Genomic DNA, 14635 nt, shown 5'->3' on the forward strand with positions numbered 1-14635 from the left:
AAAAAAAAAAAAAAAAATGCAGTCCCCAAAGCATCAAGCAAAGCATTAACCCTAAAATTCTGTTTGACTGACAGAAGAAGCAGGGCTAGTAGGGGAAGCAGGAAGCTGGGAAGCCCCTGGCAGAGCCAGTGCAGTTAGAAGTGTGGAGTTAGGAGTGTGGGCACAAAAACCTGCCTGTGCTTAGGAAGCCAAACATGTATATGCTGTGCTGTCTGCGGCTGTTTCTTCTCATTTCTACCTTCGGGTGTAGTCCAGTCTCTTCGTTTTGTTGTGAACTTCAGCTTTTCCTACCTGGGATAAGAGGAACCAAGAGGAGCAAGCTTTTGTCCACGGTGAGGCCAGAGAACTAAAAGGGAAACAGCCCCTTGTGGGAGAGGGTAGACATGGTGGAGGCACCGTAGAAATCCAAGGGAGGGGACCCCGGGGTGAGCACTGAGGTCAGCTGGCCCGGCCATTGCTCCCCATTGGATCCCCTCTCTGTCCCTGCTAAGCACCTGTCTTTTGCAGACCCTGGCAAATGAGCCACCAGGAAAACAGGACTCTGCTCAGTCTGAGAGTGAATACCTAAGGGACAATGGAGGGTAGGAAAGTTAGTCCACGGGGAGGGGACATGGTGACAAGTTCCACAGTAGACCAGAACAGAAAAGCAAACAAGCAAACAAGGCAAGCAAGCACCAGTGCTATAAACTTCCCTCCATGTTCCCACTTGAGATGCTTGTCTCTGGAGATGAACAGAGCCAGGAACGTCCATGAGAATGACATGTAGAAGCTAGAGACGAACTCCAAAGGACCACATGACCCCCAGGCTGTCTGGCAGAAAGAACCCTGCAGAGTCTTTCCAATATGCATCCCCTAAGTGAGGAAAAGAAAGCTAGAGAAGGTTTGTGAGATGCCTACCTTGACTGCTGAGCTGATAGAAGAATGCAACCCCAAGCACAGACGACCTTGGGAATTTGGAACATTAGCTCCAGGGATTAATAATAAAGTAGTAAGGATTTTCTAAAACATTGTGTCTTGCTCATGAAAGTAAAGCAACTAATTCAAGTAAAATGATATCCAGAAACTTAGGAAGGAAATGTGACTCATTTAAGAAACCCTCACAGAACTTTCTTATCTCACAGATGCTTAGAAGTTCTAAAGGCCAAGGCAAGCACCTTAAAGAGAAAGAATCCCATTTTTTTTCACCCAAAAATATCAGAAAAATAAGCAAAACAGGCTTCCAAAACACTCTTAAGGTGTTCATGCCCTTTAATACAAGATTTCTATTCCCGGGAATTTATTCCCAGGAACTAATAATTGCATAGATGAAAAAAGAAAGATGAAATTATAAACTGCAAATTCATCTACATTAGCAAAAAAGTGGAAATAACCTAAAATGTCCAGCACTAGGGAATGTTTTAATCTCATTACATCAATAGGATAATACAACCATTAATAATCTTTTTAAAGATGACAGTAAAAAATGGAAAATACTTCAGATAAAACAATTTTTTTTTTTTTTTTTAAGACAGAGTCTCACTCTGTAGTCCAAGCTGGAATGCAGTAGTGCAGTCTTGGCTCACCACAACCTCCGCCTCCTGGGTTCAAGTGATTCTCCCGCCTCAGCCTCCCGAGTAGATGGGATTACAGGCGCAGGCCACCAAGCCCGGCTAATTTTTGTACTTTTAGTAGAGATGGGGTTTCACATATTGCTCAGGCTGGTCTCGAGTTCCTGACTTCGTGATCTACCCGCTTTGGCCTCCCAAAGTGTTGGGATTACAGGTGTGAGCCACCACGCCCAGCCAAGAAAATATTTAAGTGAATCTGAATAATACAATCGTAACAATGTCAGTTATTGAAAAGAAAACAGTGAGGTCAGTTCAAGCTTCAAATCTCTCCCATCTACAAACTGGTTGGCCTTGGACTAGGCACCTGATTTCACTACCTAGAGCTTCCTCACCTTCAAGCAACCTTGAAGTATTGCCTTGAGGAAGGACAGAGACAACATACCTCTCTTGCCTCTTCTGAAGCTTGGTACAAAGTCGGCAGGGAATAGGTTACTTGATCAAGATACATAAAAACCACTTCGTCGGCCAGGTGCGGTGGCTCATACCTGTAATCCCGGCACTATGGGAGGCCAAGGTGGGTGGACCATCTGAGGTCAGGAGTTCAAGACCAGCCTGACCAACATGGAGAAACTCTGTCTCTACTAAAAACACAAAATTAGCTGGGTGTGGTGGCACATGCCTGTAATCCCAGCTACTCAGGAGGCTGAGGCAGGAGAATCGCTTGAACCCAAGAGGCAGAGGTTTCAGTGAGCTGAGATCATGCCACTGCACTCCAGCCTGGGCAAAAAAAAAACAAAAAAAAAAAAAAAAAAACAAAACTCCATCTCAAAAAAAGAAATTAAAAAAAAAAAAACCAAGAACACTTAATGTGTGGAAGGTAAACTACAAAGAGAGTTCTTTATCCAGAACATTGTTTTCTATGTTGAACCTTCAATTTTTAAAAGATTTAAAGAAAGCAAAAAAGAAATCATTTGACATAAAAGTTATGATTATCACAAGCATAAAAACAAGAATCTGCTCTAATACACCTGAGCAAATGCTCTTATTTGGTATCATAATGTTGACAAAATGTGAAGACCTTTGGCAATTTTACAAAGTGCCGTGCTCTACAGAAATGCAACTTCTTCTCCCTTGTCTACCTGCTCTTCAACAGCATCCGATGCCTTTTAGAATTCATCTGCCCCAGGCGAGGCAACAGCACTCCTAAGCCAGGGCCTCTGGAATCTTCCTCCTGTCCCTCGTGGAATGCATTACGGAGTGGGTGCACCAGCGAGTCACCCACAGCCTTGACTGCACACCAGACACTCTCCCTTTTCTGCCCTTATCTTCCTGCTGTTAAATGACTGTCAACTTTCATATTATCTTAAGCAAGTTAGTTACAGCCATAGATCCTGTCTTAAGCAAAAGACACATATAATCTGCCTCATGTCCATGTTTCTCAGAGGTGGGGGAAAAACACTGATTATCTTTATCAACATTCACATCTGAGAGTTAGCAACTCAGAACTTACTCATTCCAGCCAGCCAGAGGAGGTAAAATGAGCGTGGGCTTCTGTCGGCAGAGCACCAGCTCTGATGGTGACCCTCTGAAGGCCACTTAATCTCTCTGAGCTTCAGTTGATTTGTGCGTAGTGGAGAGAAAACGATCTTGTTGCAAGAATTAAATGGGCAGGAAGTAAAGCTTCTTGAACGATCCCTCAGAAAATTTCAGAACATGGGGGCCTGTGCAGACAGTGGGCCTCTCATTACTGACTCCACACCCCCCATGCACATTCTCCTCCTTGGTGGCACATGCCCAGACTCCTTATCTGATGATACATTTGTAGGAGCAAAGGTCACAATTGCTTAATTAAAGCATCACCATGTGTGAGCTAAGCGGCGAGCAGGCAGCCCAGCTCCAGCCAGTCAGCCAGCTACAGAACCCACTAATAGCGGGCTTGGAGGTCTGCACAGGGAGCACTGCCTGCTCTGTGGTTCCTCTGAAGACCACAATTCACAATCATGGCACACTCAGTTGGCGACAACATAATTTAATATAATGAAAGACAAATGCAGTTTAAAATATGAAAATGTTCACAAACTACAGTTTGGGTATCACTTTATAGTAATAAGATTTCATTTTATTCAATAGGAAACTTCAAAATACTAGCCACGGTTGATTCTATAAAGACCACCCTGCAGGTCCAGACAGAGGACCCATCATAGGCATCCTGGGAGCTCTGGGCTTGGGCTGAGAGGAGCATGTGGGGTCCTGGCTGGTGGCCTCAGGCAAAACCACTGACCCTTTCACCTCTCCCTCTCTTTCCCCTCTGAACAATGAAGAAGGTAGCAAATTAACAAGGCTGTTCTGAAAACAAAATGAGGGCTATGGAAAGCTTCTTGGTAAACTGCAAATGCCTCGACAACCAAGCTATTTTTATTTATACTTATTTTAATTACGAAGTGATTACTTAAACATTGATATAAAAGTAAAAGGGCAGTGATACAGTTTGGAAGACAAGAAGAAACTTTCCATAATTCTAAAACCTTAACTATCATTGCTACATGTTATCCGAACACAATTTCACACAGGAGAGCAGTGCTTATAGCTTTATCATCTGCTTTCTACTTCTCATCACCTAGGGGTAAGCCATCACCACCAGTACCCTCTTCCAATCCTGAGTCACTAGGTATAGTCAAGCAGCATCCCTTCAGCCCAGGGTCAGGCTTTCTATAACCCATCACATCAAACTCAGGCAGAGAATCACTAACCTAGAAGACAGCAAGGCCTCTGCATGGCAGGGCTGCCCTCAAACCCCAGGGGAGGCCAGCCACGGTGGCTCATGCCTGTAATCCCAGGACTTTGGAGGTCTGAGGCAGGTGGAACACGAGATCAGGAGTTCAAGACCAGCTTGGCCAAGATGGTGAAACCCCATCCCTACTAAAAATACAAAAATTAGCCGGGTATGGTGACAGGCGTGTGTTATCCCAGCTACTCTGGAGGCTGAGGCAGATAACTGCTTGAATCCAGGAGGCGCAGGTTGCAGTGAGCCGAGTCGCACCACTGTACTCCAGTCTGGGAGAGAGTGAGACTCCATCTCAAAAAAGAAAAAAACAAAAAACAAACAAACAAACAAAACCCAGGGAGGATGACCATCATCAGGCCCTCACCCCAACAAATGGGCCATATGCCAACAGCAGCTTACAAAAGGCGGTGAGAAGAAAGAAGGCAGGCCCTGTAAGCGCCAGAATATGAGGGTAGTCTATGCGCAGGAGGCCTCACCCACACCAATGACACACAACTGCATCCCCATGACCCCGAGTCACCAAGGAAAGGTCCAGAAAGTTTGAGAGGGGGGAGTTTTTTTCTTTTTCTTTTGTGGACAAAGAGGTCATGAACATTGTGAGGTTTGGGGAGGATTTTTAAATAGAACTGGATAAAATCACTTTGGGCACTTTAAAGGTATAATTTGCTTAATTAGCAAATTCACTTAAGTAGACACTGCACTGTGTGATAGCAGAGTGACTGAAGCAGCACTGTGGACCACGCACACATGCTGAGCTCCTGGGCTCCATCACCTCATGCTGCCCTGCCAAAATCCAATGAGGAAGGGCCGTCAGAATCCTGGCACAAAAGACTGAGGTATGGATCCCCCAAAATTCCTATGCTGAAATTCTACCCCTCAAGCTGATGGCATTAGCAAGTAGGGCCTTTGGAAGCTCATTAGGCAGAGCCCTCATGAATGGGACTAGTATCCTCACAATTTTTTCCTACAGTTTTTGTTGAGACAGGGTCTCACTATGTTACCCAGCCTGGCTTCAAATTCCTAGCATCAAGTGATCTTCCTGCCTCAGCCTCCCAAAATGTTGGGATTACAGGCATGATGCCTTTATAAAAAGTATCTGAGAGCTCTCTCACCTTCTTTCATGCCATATGAGGCTATAAGAAGTCAGCAATCCACAACATGAAAAAGGACCCTCGACCCTCCTCAGAACCCAACCATGCTGGTACCCTGACCTCAGACTTGCAGCTTACAGAACTGTAACAAAGAAATTTCTGTTGTTTACAAGCCATGGCATCTTTGTTACAGCAGCCCCAACTGACTAAGACACCCAGTTTTGGAGATGCTGAAGCATTTGGCCAAAAGCCACACAGTCGCCTAGTGGTGGAATTCGAACACACACCCAAGGGCTGTCTGAATCTAAAACCATGTTTCTTTCTTTTTTTTTAAAGATGGGGTTTCACCATATTGGTCAGGCTGGTCTCGAACTCCTGACCTCAGGTGATACACTGACCTCAGCCTCCCAAAGTGCTGGGATTACAGGCGTGAGCCACCGCGCCTGGCCAAAACCATGTTTCTAACCTCCAATACCTTATTGCAAAATTACCTTTCTTCTGCAGGAACTAGAGTGAAAGTGACATACTAAGCTCAACGATCTGTAAGCACAAGCATACACCATATGGAAAGAGAAGCAACCTAGCACAGTGGCTCACGCCGGAGATCCCGGCACTCTGGGAGGCTGAGGCAGGCGGGCCATGTGAGGTCAGAAGTTTGAGACCAGCCTGGCCAACATGATAAACCTCATCTCTACCAAAAATACAAAAGTTAGGCAGGCATGACGGTGCATGTCTATAATCCCCGCTACTTGGGAGAGAGACTAAGGGAGGAGAATAGCAGGAACCCAGGAGGTGGAGGCTGCAGTAAGCCGAGATCACTCCACTGCACTCCAGCCTGGTCGACAAGAGCAAAACTCTGTCTCAAAAAAGAAAAAAGAAAGAGAAGCAGAACCCACATAGCTGCTTCATTCCCAACCAAGCACGTAAATGCGGGTTAAGAGAATGAGTCAAGACTGGGGCCATTCCACTCTAAAAGCCCCTCTCATTAGAGAGCTGAGCCACTGCTTCCTAGGAACACAGATGGCAATCCCTGAGCTTCCCAAGGACAGAGGTGACCTTTGTGAAATAGTCACCTGAATCACCCCTCCCCCATCTGCATCCCTGACTTAGCTGACATCCTGCTTCTCTGAAGATCTTCATCCTCCTGTTTTAAATACCCAGAAACAGCTCCCCAGTGAACTGTCCTCCAGAATACAGGGCAAGTCACAACCTGAAGCTTCCCTGCCCCTAGTAGTCCCTCTCTCACACACCCCTTCCTGCTGTGTGTGTTTTTTTTTTTTTTTTGAGATGGAGTCTTGCTCTGTCACCCATGCTGGAGTTCAGTGGCACTATCTTAGCTCACTGCAACCCCCGCCTCTCCACAGCTCTGCCCAGCATGGTCCTTCCCATCAACCCAACTGGAGGGCACCTGTGGCTCTGGCAAAATCCCTCCAAAGTCACCTCCCTGAAGGTCAGCTCTCTGCAGTGTCCTGAGGGCAGTCAGACTTGCCCTCCTCTGTCCTCCTGTACTTTGTACACACTCCTATCTGGTACTGCCACAATGAATCGAGGTAAGTTTCTAGGCCTGCTGTCTACACTGAGCTGCCTTTACACAGCAGCCATCATCTTTATCTCAGGATTCCAGGGCTGCAGTGGCCAGGACCACCCCCTTTGACTCACCTTGCCTGCTGCCTTCCACCCACAGATGCTCCCTCCACGGGAGCCACTGAGATATCCTCCAAACACTCTCAGTCCAGGGAGTGAAATGAAAATATAAAGCAGGTACTTCCAAGGGCAGCTTAACAGAGTGCCCCAGCTGGCTGCAATAACAGTCACAGCACACGTGACATAATGGGAAGACAGGTGGAGTTCTCCACACACACTCCACACTGAGTGACGCCTGCTGTGTGCAGTACTATCAGCTTCCATGTCTGAGGATTCAAAACATCTTTCAGAAATAGATCAGAAGTATTCTTTAGAAATACTTTTTTATCTTTATTATGATTATTTTCATCAGAAATAAGTCACATAACATCTGTGAGGCTCTAAAGTTAAGTGTTCTTTTTCTTTTTGTTTTTCTTTTTTGAGACAGAGTCTTGCTCTGTCACCCAGGCTAGAGTGCAGTGGCACAATCTCACCTCACTGTGACCTTCGCCTCCTGAGTTCAAGCCATTCTTCTGCCTCAGCCTCCCCAGTATCTGGGATTACAGGCGCACACCACCATGTCCAGCTAATCTTTGTAATTTTAGTAAAGACAGGGTTTCACCATATTGGTCAAGCTGGTCTCAGACTCCTGACCTCGTGATCTGCCTGCCTTGGCCTCCCAAAGTGCTGGGATAATAGGCATGAGCCACCACACCCAGCCTAAGTTCAGTGTTCTTTCACATACAGAAGCTCTTTATATAGCTGAGAATATGTACTCTTTCAATAAAATGACAAAATTAGTTCATAAAACGTTAGGAGTCTGGTCAGAAGGCCACAAGAAGCCACTGTTGGACAGTCCTGGCCACCAGCACAATACACACCCAACTTTCAAACCCACTCAGCAGCTCTGGGCACAGGGAGGGGCCTCCTAGACTGCAGAGAGCATCTCATCTGTGAGGACATATTTGGATAGGACAAGTCAGACATTTGGAATTTTTACTTAACATTTATTTCACAACTTTCTCAACTGCTAAGCAACTGAGAAGTGGTCATCTTAATGTACTCTTTCATCAATAAGCATTAAATAAGTCTGCTCAAAACACTCAAGCCCTACAAACTGCCCCTATGAAAAATGTGGCAAAAAAAAAAAAAAAAAAAAAAAAGAAAGACGTAGCAAGAAAAAATAACAGAAACAAAGTAAGTAGCCTTTTCACAGTCATACAGAAAGGTGTTTAGTGATCCAAATTCAGAGAGAAAAACAGTCCTTTCAGCAGATGAACAAATAGTTCCCTCTGTGAGTGACACATTCTGGGGATATTTGAACTGCCAAACATAACTCATAATGACAACCACCAAGGAAGCAAAGCCTAATGGAAAAGCCCCAGGATGGCAACCAGGAGCCCCAGTTCCAGTCCCAGGACAGCCTCTGGCTGTGTGCTCTATCAACGTGCCGGCCAAGCCTGGCCACTTTCTTCATCACAGGAAGGAACATCTATTGCCACCCGTACCACTCAGAAATGTTTTGAGCACAAAAAAAAAAAAACCATGAGAGGTGAAAGTGCTCTGGAATGTGCATCTTCTATAAATACAAGTCATCATTATTGTTAGCTCAAAGATGACCGGAAAAATAGGATTACACAATATCACAGGTGAGAGGGAGCTTAGAGATGGAATGATCCAGTTCTTAATCTGGGTCCAGGTCTATGAAGCTGTCCACATATGTGCTCCCTGGGAAGAGCTCACACCTGTTAACAGATTTGCAAAAGGTAAAGATCCTCTAAGTGCCTCATTTGATACATATGAAAACTGAGTCCCTGAGGTCTGTGTTAGTCCCAGACCTCAGGGTTAGTCAGGGAGAGGCTGGACAAGAGCCCAAGGCTCCTAGTCTCCATCCATGCTCCTCTCCCTCCATCATCCCATATTCTTGGGAGGAAAAATCATCATTTAAATTTTATCTGGCCACAGAGTATGTTCTATAAACCACCACACATGCAGTTTCTAAAGACACAGCCAAGTCCCTATCCTTATTTATCATTTTTAAGGCTTCCTGTGAGGTCTGGAAATTGAGACACCATTTTGTTATTTCTATATTCTCATCTCTGTCTAGTTCAGTGCCTCAAGTCAAGAAACATGCAAATGATTTTTTAAGATTAAAAATAGGCCAGGTGTGGCGGCTCATACCTGTAATCCTAGCACGTTGTATACCGAGATGGGAGGATCACTTGAGACCAGGAGGTTGAAACCAGCCTGGCCAACATGGAGAAACCCCAGCTCTATTTTTAAAAATAAAATAATTATTTTAAAAACTGAAGGCCGGGGTGGTGGCTCACGCCTGTAATCCAAGCACTTTGGGAGGCCAAGGTAGGCGAATCACGAGGTCAGGAATTCGAGACCAGCCTGGCCAACATGGTGAAACGCCGCCTCTACTAAAAATACAAAAAATTAGCTGGGTGTAGTGGCGGGTGCCTATAATCCCAGCTACTCAGGAGGCTGACGCAGGAGAATGGCCTCAACCCGGGAGGTGGAAGTTGCAGTGATCGTGCCACTACACTCCAGCCTGAGCAACAGAGTTGAAACTCCATCTCGAAAAGAAATTAAAAATAAAAAGGCCTTATTCTAGGAAACAAGAAAGACTCTATGATGCTTTGTTACGTTTTATTAAGCAAAGAGATGAACATGCAATCATGGGAATAAACACAATTCAATAGGTCATTTATGGAAAGGTGGTTTTTGTTTATGTATGTGTGTTTTTCATCAAAATATCAAAACTTGTGATCTCTGGTGGCCACTGTCCCTCAAGCAGTTACCTCTGGAACTGCAGAGATACCAAAAAATGTTGCATTGTGCAGAATACTTTGAGAATTCTCTGAAGTCTGGCTCTAGCCCACAGATAGAGCATACTCATCTGAATACTAAAATTCTGTAGAAATTCCTACAAAACTACCCCAAGAACCATCACTGGGACACATCTGGAGTCTGTCTGGAGCAGGGACAAATGATACTTTCTGGTATGTGAGGGATCAGTGCCATGGCCATAAAGAAAGACTCTACCTGAGGAATGCAAACTGACTTCGTAACTAAGGCATTGCTGCACTGCCCTCAGGTATGCAACTACCATTCCAAACAACCTAACTGGGAAAAAACTGAGCCAGCACTATCACTCAGGTGAATGTGGTCATTAACCGCATAATCTACAAGGTGGCCTCCAAAAAGCTGCCATTACAATCTGATGGCAGGTAAGGCAGGCCTGAGTCAGCTGGGAGGTTCAGAGGAAGGTGGCCAGAGAGCATCTGGTAAATGCCACTGCCATCTCTAAACACAAGATGTCATTACTATTATTAAAGAAACCTTCCACCACATCCTGGAATCATCCACTGATAACCCTTCAGAATCAGTAAGCCTGAGCATGACACCCTTAACACAGCATGGACTTTGAAGGGATAGAGAAGAAACAGAAGGCAAGGACACTTGGGAGGCCTAGGCAGGCGGATCACTTGAGGTCAGGAGTTCCAGATCAGCCTGGCCAACATGGTGAAACCCCATCTCTATTAAAGATATAAAAACTAGCCGGGCAAAGTAGCAGGCGCTTGTAATCCCAGCTACTCGGGAGGCTGAGGCAGAAGAATTGTTTGAACCCAGGAGTCAAAGACTGTCTCAAAAAAAAGGGCAAGGACAAATGCCCCTCTGTTCCCACCCCAGAAATGTCTGGCCATCAGAGATGTGGACTGGGTAAGCAGGATTAGGGGAAAGCCAATGTTATCTCCCTGTGGAAGGCTATGTTGGAAACTCAGATACTGTTTTGTTTTGTTTAATATATGCATACTTTTAGATTACTTATTTATAGATGGAGTCTCGCTGTTGCCCAGCCCTGGAGTACAGTGGCACGATCTCGGCTCACTGCAACCTCCACCTCCCAGGTTCAAGCTATTCTCATGCCACAGCTTCCGAAGTACCTGGGACTACAGGTGTGTGCCACCATGCCTGATTGATTTTTGTATTTTTAGTAGAGACGAGATTTCACCATGTTGGCCAGGCTGATCTCTAGGTTCTGACCTCAGGTGATCTGCCCTTCTTGGCCTTCCAAAGTGCTGGGATTACAGGCGTGAGCCACCGCGCCCAGACTAAATTATTTAAATATCACATCACAACTTCATATACATTTGAGATTAAAAGTAATAAAGTTCCAAGTCCCAAAGCAGCAAGAGCTAAGGATACCATTTCCATCAAATGATTTGTTATTCTTCTCCCAAAAAGAGGATAAAGAGAGCAGACTAATCACTCATCTACTTCCCTGTGTTATGTTACTTTCCCAAGTAATAAATATCATCGGCCTAATGGCCACTTTCTTTAAAGCTTCAAGACTATTGTCGAAAGAAAAACACACCACAGAAAGGTTTTTGATGTAGTGGCCTCACATCTCAACCAATATAACCTCACCGAGGAGGCTGCCAAATTCTACAATGAAGTTTAAGTGCACACAAGTGAAAGTTTTCCAGGTGAATCAAGAGAAATCCAAGCTGCACTGGCACGCATCCAATATCACTATGAGGAGGCTGCATGCAGGCAGGCTCATGAATCAGGTGGAATGAGAGCATTTGGGGCACGAACAGGAGGACTGGCATTCAACACTGCCCACCTGGTCTGTGCCCTTGCCCTGGGCTCCAATCTGGCAATCCCAGCAGGTTTACAACAAAACTTCAGCACACCGGAATAAGTGCAGAGGGAGGCACAGAAAAGGAAGAAAGGAAGGTGTGAGCTCACCATCTGCAGCTGAGGGTCAAATTCTTTGAGCTGGTCTCTTGATTGTCATCAAGACAGGCAGGCAGTATTTGGTAAACTGTGTGCCAAGTAGCCCTGGAGACTCTGAGCAGCCTACCCTCTTCACCACAACAACCCGGGACAGGCGGGGGGTAAAAAGAGAAGACAGGACCCAGGAATGGTGCACATATCCTGGCCAAAGGCCACCTTTCCTCAGGCACCCAAGCCGAGAGTGGCATCCAGGGCCTGTTACACCTCAAAGGCTGTGTGGAGCCCCAAGGCAATAGCATAGCTTGCCACCCTCACCAACCAACTCCTTCTGAAAAGAAAATCGACTTTCTCTGATGGAGCCGAAATCCAATGAGTCAATGAAATTCAACAGCAGCAGGAATCACTACCTCTCCAGTCAAGGACTTCTCAGGATGCCTGGCCAGGCTTGAAAGCCCTAGAGGAGGAAGGGAGTTCAGATTTCTGAGTCAATGAGTTTGGGGAAACTCTGAGGACGGTCACAAGGGCAAACCGTGGCCCCAGCCCTAGGACGTGCTGCAGAAAGAGCTTTGCTCCCCCCACCCTACACACACACACACACACAGCCAGCCAGCCAGGACAGGGAGGGTGGGAAGGAAGTAAAAGTGGAGGATGCTCATCAAAGCGCCCCAAATCAGCGCATCCGCAAGTATCCTGCGTCGCCCTCCAGGTCACCCCAGGACCAAGCCCTGCCCTCTCACTGGCGCGTCCCAGCCACGCCTCCCCTCCAGCGCAGCTCCGGCACCCTCGTCTAACCTCTGCACGCCTCGGATTCCCACTTCTCGCAAAGTGCGTCCATCCAAAACTCGCCCCAGCTCCCCCTTCTGCAGCTGTCTCCACCCCCACCCCCATTAGCAGTCCTTAACCCCCGACGGCCCTGCTCCCGCACTTCTCCCTCCAGCAGGCCCCGGACCCCGGAAAACTGCCCCGCTCCCCCAGCGCCGCCCCCTTGGGCTCCTGCCCCTTCCCCAAGCCGACCCCACTCGCCCTTGTCCTCCCCAAGATGTCTTCTCCGGGCGCCCCCTGGGCCCAGAGGACTCGCCCCCTCCCACAGAGACAGGAAGTTCTGCGCGGCCCGACCGGCTTCCCTCAGGGCGCGGAGCCCAGCGCGGCGGCCCTGAAAAGGCGCGGGCCCCGCCGCGGACCAGCGCCCCCGCGTCCCGCCGTCGTCGCCCCAACCGTCGCGGCGACCCCTCACCTCGGCGGCCGCTCGCCTCCCAATCCACCGCACACTCGTGCCGGCCGCGACGGCGTCTCAGCTCCCGGCTCCGGCCCGGCTCCCGCTCTCACTCCGGCTGCGATGCCCAGCCCTGCCCAGACCCCCCGCGGCCGCTTCTGCCGCCAGCCGCAAACGCACCGCCCCCGCCGCTCCCGCTGGGCTCTGCCCATTGGCTGCCGGACACCGAGCCCCGCCCCACAGCATCTCCGGCGCCCGCGATTGGGCCATCAGCGTACAGAGGCGGCTCGCTCCGAGTGCGCACGAGGGAACGCCCCCGGATGCGCACTGGTGACTTCCCCTGTCAATCAAAGGGGGAGTGCCTGTTTAATGGGAGCGAGAGTGGTGCGAGTTACTCTTCCAAAGCCGCTTGCTGGTGGTGGTTCCTGGGACTCGCTTCTCGGGGCCGGAGTTTTGCGGTTTCCTCGGCACCCAAGGGTGGAGGGCGCAGCAGGACAGCACCACACCTGACCGGAAGTTCAGGGAAGATAGTCCTACAGTGTTTCAGAAAGTTTCCTCTCCCAAGGGACACCGAGAAGCTAATGCCATTAGGAGATCCTCCTACTTCTGCCATAAACGTCATTCCACGTGGCCCCGCTTAGTTTAAAAAGGGGGCGGGAGGGCGTACGTTGCTGCTCTCTCTAATAAAATACATTTGGATGGCAAGGCACCAGGCAATGTACACATTCTTTCCAATTCTCACAATCACCTTGCATGACAGGGTATTATCCCTGTTTTCAGAGAGAAATACTCCTGAGGGAAAATGGAGAACACTTCCTGAGCACTGTCCTAGGCGCTGTCCAAGCACTGCTTCATGTCATCCAGGTGGAGAGGATGGTGACAGAAAGCCCCGGTGAGGGGTTAGCCAGGTAACTTGCTGGGCGTGATGTGGGGTAAAGACAGTAAATGGCAGAGCCAGGATTGAAAACCCAGGTCAGCCCAGCCCTTGAGAATAATGATGATGACTGTGTAGCAATATTGGAAAATGCTTAAACTAAAATGTTAAAAGAAAAAGCCAAGCCGGTCGCGGTAGCTCATGCCTGTAATCCACTTTGGAAGGCCGAAGCAGGAGGATCATGAGGTCAGGAGCTCGAGACCATCCTGGCCAACATGGTGAAACCCATCTCTACTGAAATATTAAAAAAAAAAAAAAGCCAGACGTGGTGGCAGGCACCTGTAGTCCCAGCTACTGGGGAGGCTTAGGCAGGGGAATCGCTTGAACCCGGGAGGTAGAGGTTGCAGTCAGCTGAAATCATGCCACTGCACTCCAGTCTGGCGACAGAGCAAGACTCCGTCTCAAAAAAAAAAAAAAAAAAAAAAAAAAAGCCAGATACAGTTAGGCACGGTGACATGCAACCTGGAATCCCAGCTACTTGGGAGGCTGAGGCAGAAGGATCGCTTCGCCCCAGGAGTTTCAGGCCAACCTAGGCCACATAGCAAGACCCAGTTCTCTAAAAAATAAAAGAAAAAAAGAATATAAGAAAAAGCTACATACAACATGGTAGAAACTATGAATCACTACTACCTATAGATAGGGATGAGAAATGAATTCACAAAGAAATCTAGTGGTTGTTTACTTTTTTTTTTT

At 47.6% G+C, this 14635-nt stretch overlaps 1 protein-coding gene across 1 annotated transcript in view; it reads right to left on the reverse strand.

Moving 5' to 3' along the window:
• PACSIN2 (protein kinase C and casein kinase substrate in neurons 2) overlaps nucleotides 1-13178 on the reverse strand; it is a 129987-nt gene extending 116809 nt beyond the window's left edge. Inside the window, exon 1 of the mRNA XM_017518879.2 lies at nucleotides 13030-13178. The gene's annotated coding sequence lies outside the window, so the exon portion shown is untranslated. The remainder of the gene's footprint in view (nucleotides 1-13029) is intronic.
• Between the last annotated feature and the right edge of the window lie 1457 nt (nucleotides 13179-14635).

This window comes from Cebus imitator, unplaced genomic scaffold (genome assembly GCF_001604975.1).
Source record: "Cebus imitator isolate Cc_AM_T3 unplaced genomic scaffold, Cebus_imitator-1.0 Scaffold711, whole genome shotgun sequence".
Lineage (NCBI taxonomy): Eukaryota > Metazoa > Chordata > Mammalia > Primates > Cebidae > Cebus > Cebus imitator.